The sequence below is a fragment of the Mus caroli genome, chromosome 1, assembly GCF_900094665.2.
Source record: "Mus caroli chromosome 1, CAROLI_EIJ_v1.1, whole genome shotgun sequence".
Taxonomy (NCBI): Eukaryota; Metazoa; Chordata; class Mammalia; order Rodentia; family Muridae; genus Mus; species Mus caroli.
The window spans coordinates 42050229-42056228 of NC_034570.1; the positions used below are offsets into that span (position 1 = coordinate 42050229).

Genomic DNA, 6000 nt, shown 5'->3' on the forward strand with positions numbered 1-6000 from the left:
GAGAGGGAGAGATGCCCTCCTCCACCCTGGCCCCTCACCACCTGCAGCAGGTGAGTGAGCTGGCCCAGAGGTAATGAGAGCAGAAGAGCTTTCCCTGCCCCTCACTGGCTGTAGCACTTGGGAGAGCAGACCTTGCAACTCACCTGGGCAGTACAGTAAAGCTGACCCTGGTTGGGGAAGAGGGTAGGTTAGCCAACTCCCAAGGCACGAGTGTGGGAAAGCTGGCCTGCTGTGTGTTAAGTCCAGGCAACCGAGAGATGCCTTCCTCCGATATCACTCCTTGACACTTATAGCAAGTAGGAGAACTATCCCTGAGGCCACGACAAGGGAATGCTGGCCCTGCTCCTCACCAGCTGCAGCACTCAGGGGAGCAGGCTCTGCACCTCGAGTGGGCAGCACAGTAGAGCCGGCCATGCTGGTGTGGGTATGGATGACCATGTGGGCTTGAGATCGTGAGAGCTGGGTCTGCCCACTCACTCACTGTGGCACTGAGTGACTTAGCTGGAGCAATGCTGGAGAGCTCGCCCTGGTGGTGTGGGTGTGGAAGAACTGGTGGGTTGGCAATCCAGCTCAGTTACCACCCAGGCCCAGATTCAGGGCTTTGAGTTGGCCCACCTCAACCTCTATCCCATGAACTGCTAGAGGGTGTGAAAGGGCCCTTCCTACAGACCCAAAGCTTCAGGAGCTCTGTGACACAGGGCAACAAGGTTATCTCAGTGAGGAATCAGTACTGCTAGTGTAGCAGAAGCCAGAGGCTTCCAACCAGACCAATGATCCATTGCAATGGACATTTGCAAGTTAAAAAGCATGGACAAAAGGGTAGACTGTGGGCCACACTGTGACTCCTTACAGCTTCCACAATGAGACTGGTTTTCTTTCTCTGTTGTGAGTGAGGGTGCGAGGGTGGAGGGCAGACACAAGGGGAGGGGTAGAGGAGTGGGCTTGGGGTGCACGGTGTAAAATTCACAGCCAATCAATAGAAAGTCAAACTAAAAAGAAAACCGTTTACCACGGCCTTGCTATCGCTTCACAGCAGTAGAACTTTAACTAAGACTGCTACGTAAAGCACCTATCATAGTAGTGAAAAGATAAAGTTCCAACTAACAGGTAAATAAAAATGATTCCAAATAAGGCGCAGTGACACATGTCTCTAATCCTGACTGACACATGAGAGGCAGAGGGGGGAGTACTGACACAATTCGATGCCAGCTCGGCCTGTGCAGTGAGACATTGTCTCAAAAGAGAATAGGAAGAGAGGTTTTTTAAATGATATGAAAAGATGTTGGCTGTTTAAGAGAGTGGCAAAATAAAATTAACCCTTGACAAAGTTAATATGGTCAAGAAATACACTGTAACGATCATAGTGGCTAATAGTTAACCTTGGTAATTAAAAGGTTATTCTGGGGCTAGAGTGATTGCACAGTGGTTAGAGCACTTACTGCTAGTACCTAGGTTTGATTCCCAGCACCTACATCGTTGCTTATAACCATCCATAACTCTAATTCCAGGGGACCTGATGCCCTCGTCTGGCCTCTGTGGGCACCAGGTACACACATACCAGGCACACACACACAGTGCACAGACATACAAGCAAGCAAACACTCATACACATAAAATAAAAACAGATACATCTTTTAAAAAATTAAAAACTACTTATTCAAAACTCAGTTGGTATATATTAAACTGCATTGTAAAAAGAGATATAAAAGAACTCAAAAATGCCCCCCCCCATGGCTCTAGATTCTCATTCAGGATTTTTAATAACATCTGCGAATTGGATACTTCTGATAGAAAAGACTTGAAACCAACAACACTCACATGCCTGTCAAAGTCTGTGTGTAAGATACTTTACCAAGTATGTGTTATTAACTCATCAATAATGCTGGGATTAGGATGTATGTTCATTTAGATTCTCAGTAGAGCTCAAAAGAGTTACAAACATCTACAGCTAAAGGTGACTGAACCCTTGTGCACATGAACTCACTAGGTCTGGATCTGCATACACAAGACCTGCACATGATCAAGCCCAAGTCCCAGTATGCACAGGGGACTGGCTCACAAAGTCCCACCCCAAGCATAGGGGCAACTGACAATTGATGACTGTAGGCAGGAAGAGTGTTTTATTCAGAGATGTGACCCCTGGGAGGTTTCCAATGGTCACTGGGTGACCCTACAGCTATTCATGTACAATAGTACCAAGTGGGATCTGTGGGCTTTAAAAGAAGTTGGGGTTGGGGGAGAATAAGGGAGGATTGAAGGAAAGGCTATAGGGGTAGATTTGACCAAAAAGAATTATATGCATTTTTAAATTCTTAAATAATAAAAAGATTATAAAAATAAAGGCATTATAGATATGAGAAAGTAATAGCCTCCAAAATATAGGACATATAAAACATGAAGAAAAATTATAAAAGGTAAAACATTCTTCCCTTCCTCCATAGTACTATGTGGAGAAAATGGTGTAATTTATAGCAGAGTTGACAAAGGGAAACATTCCTGGTGCTCACACTGAGCTGTGCACCAGGATCTGAGGACTCTACTATATGCATATCATACACGAGTAAAAAGCTTTTTAAGTGATGTACTCGGCCCTAAGAGCATTGCATTAGCATTTCTTTTGGCTGAGTACACACCAGTTTCATGATAGCAAAGTGGAGAAGGGAAAGAGGTAAATGTCTCATGTCCAGTCTCGAAGTGATTCTCCATCTGTTGGTTGCTTTATTGTTCTGGCAAGTGAAGAACTTCAAAGCCTGTGGTCCTTTATTATGAAGAGTCACTGCACTTGACTTAGCTCCTGGAGAGTGGGCATTGGTTCCAAAAGACCACTAGTGCCTCTCCTGTGAAGTTCTAGGGTGTTAGTGTGTGGCTGCCTTGCACTTCAGTTCTTTGTTGTCTTCAGTTATTGTTTTTTCTCTTAGCCTTCTTCCTCTGAAAGGTTTCCCCAGCTTCTGCTTTTGGCTACCACATCAAACCTTCTCTCTCACACCATTTGTTGTAAACACTACTTTGCAAAACTAGTTCCCCCATCCTCAGAAACTGATGACATCAGGAAGTCAAAGTGTACAATCTGAATTGCTTTTGTGGACTCTGAACTGTATTTACAATGATGTGACATTTGATCTGCTAGTCAAAGGATATTTATTGGAATAAGGCAATGATCATATTTTCAATGTCAGCTCTATTTCTCATTATTAAACAAGACACAGAGCACCTTACTACACACTAGGCTGTGTTCTAAGAGCTGGTAATGTGAAGAACAGTGTATGATGGCAGCTGGGTCTTGTGGCATTAAGTATATAGACAACGTAGACAATGTAATTCCAAGTCCTTTATGCTAGTTTTCAGCATCACTGAATGTATCAAACTCATCTTATCTCTCCTCCCTTCCCCAAACTAATTAAGATGTATTATTATATGTGAAATAACCCAAATTAAGTGACACAATTGTCTCATTTTTAATTCTCTCACATTTTGCATCTATTCATCCATTAAATGTCATTCCTTTTACCAAATTACCTCACAATTCCAGCACACAGTCTACATCCCGACTGACTCGTCCCCATTTCTTTCTTGCTGACTTATAATAATGACCAAATAGGTCTCCACCCCCCCAAAGCCCCCATCTATGCCTGATATGCTAAAGTCACGTTGTTGCCATGGAAATCTCTCTCATCACCTGTATTTCCAGACAAGGAATGCAAGAACCTAAAGCAAACAGCAAGGATAGTGACAACGTGCTCAGCTACAGAAAGCCAGTGGGACACAGAATTCCAAGGTCCATCCTGACAGTAGAGAGCAAGTTACAAAAGGCAGGCAGATTGTTTCACAAACAATGCATAGTTTGCCTCCCATGTCTATCCACTAAGGCAGATATCCAGGTTAGATGACAAGAAACAGGCAGTTTCATGACATTAAGAGCATTTATAGAGGCCTCATTCTTTAAGTACCAACATACTGTTGGCTACTTTTCTTGTTGGTGCAGAGTAAAATATCTGAGGAAAACAACTTAAGGGAGGATTTATTGTGGCTTACATTTGGAGGGTACAGTCCATCACAGTGGGGAAAGCGTGACAGCAAGAGCATGAAGCACCTGGTCACATCAGATGCACCATTGAGAAGCAGAGAGAAACCAATGTGAGCACTCAGCTTTGACTTGCTCTTTCTGTTCAGTCTGGGATCCCAGACCAAGGAATAGCTCTACCCACATTTTGGGAGAGTTTTCTTAGTTAAATATTAACTCTGTAAACTCCATGAAAGACATCCGATCCTAACAAGTTAATCAATACTAACCATTACAGCTACCTATGTAATTTTTTTTTTTTTTTTGGTATATGAGTGCTCTGTCTGCATAGAGAGCTTGCATGCCAGAAGAGGGCATCAAATTCCACTACAGATGGTCATGAGCCACCATGTGGTTGCTGAAAATTGAACTCAGGACCTCTGGAAGAGCAACCAGTGCTCTTAAATGCTGAACCATTTCTCCATTCCCACCTATACCAATTTATACTTCACTATGCATTGTACTTGGAGGAGCGCAGAGCAGCTGGCAAGTACAGGATATTGAGGCAATCAGATGATTATGGAACAAGATGACTGAAGAATATTCAAGACTCACTCACAGGAGCTAAGGAGGTGGCTCACTGGTTAGGCATGCTTGCTATGCAAGGATCGGGACCTGTGTTCAAATCCTCAGCACCAACATAACAATGGGCGTGGCTGCATGTGCCTGTGACTCCAACATTGGGGGCATCACAGAGGTAGGTGGATCCCAGGAGCCAGTCAGTACAGGTGAAAGGTGAAGTTCAGCTCAGTGAGAGACTCCACATCAGAGGAACAAGGTAGAGAGCAATAGAAGAGGGCATCTACCATCTTACTCTAGCCTCTGTATGTGCATGAATGCACATACAAACACACACTACAACATACACACCACATAGATAGATAGATAGATAGATAGATAGATAGATAGATAGATAGATAGATAGATCCAGGTTCTATATTATACACAAAGTACCAATTCCAAAGAGAAGCCCTAAACTCTGCCAAAAAATTATTAACATTCAGGATCTAGGGAAAGGAAAGATTGTTATGGATTAACAATCATCACATGGATTAACAAATCATCAGGATTTGACTTTTGTGTGTGTGTGTGTGTGTGTGTGTGTGTGTGTGTGTGTGTGTGTGTGTGGTACAGAGGGAAAGGAAGAGGAGTGAAGTGAGAAAACAGTGGGTTAGAGAATAAGATCTGATGGGGTTCAGAGGGGATCAGTATGCTAAATGATACTTGTCTAATTCGTTTTGTTGTGTTCTTCCTGGCATTGCTCATGTCAACAGAACTAAGAGCACGTTTTTATTCAAGCACACTCAGGTGTTCTCAGCATGGTGAGGCAGAGTGTAGGCAGGTATGCAAAAGGTTACACTTCCTTGTGTCACCTCACCCACCCGAGTTTCACCCTCCCACTGTAGACTTTGGTATACCCTAACTATGGTCTGTGAAAAGTACCCTGCAGGTGGTGAGATTACTAACCACAAAAGTAACACCAAAACTCACAACAGTGCTTTGTGATTGACAGGGAAAAGAGATTCTATCATCACACCAGATGCCTGTGCCTGCTCCCCGCCCCCCACCCCGTGCCCTGCCTTCCCCTCCCCCAAATCTCTCTCAGACCTGAGAAGTACTCATAAAATTTCATCTAAACTTAAAACCAAAACACAGGAAGTGTGATCTATTTAAGCTGAGAGATCACAGCTTCCTCTCGTTGAATCCCTAGTACTTAAAACGTGGCCAGGTATATGTCCAGTACTCAAATAGTTGATGGCCAAACAAGCTTCAATGAAACATTTCAGTCCTAGAGGAATTAAGGTAGACGTCTAAGTTTTATAAAGAGACTTAAGTTTTCACTTCTTACAGCTTTCTTTTTCTTTCTTTCTTTCTTTTCTTTCTTTCTTTTTTCTTTCTTTGGTTTTTCGAGACAGGGTTTCTCTGTATAGCCCTGGCTG

The 6000-nt window shown here is 43.3% G+C and overlaps 1 protein-coding gene across 3 annotated transcripts in view; it reads right to left on the reverse strand.

The window, feature by feature from the left end:
• Positions 1-6000, reverse strand: part of Stat4 (signal transducer and activator of transcription 4) — a 118545-nt gene that overhangs the window by 81191 nt on the left and 31354 nt on the right. The gene's annotated exons all lie outside the window — the stretch shown is intronic.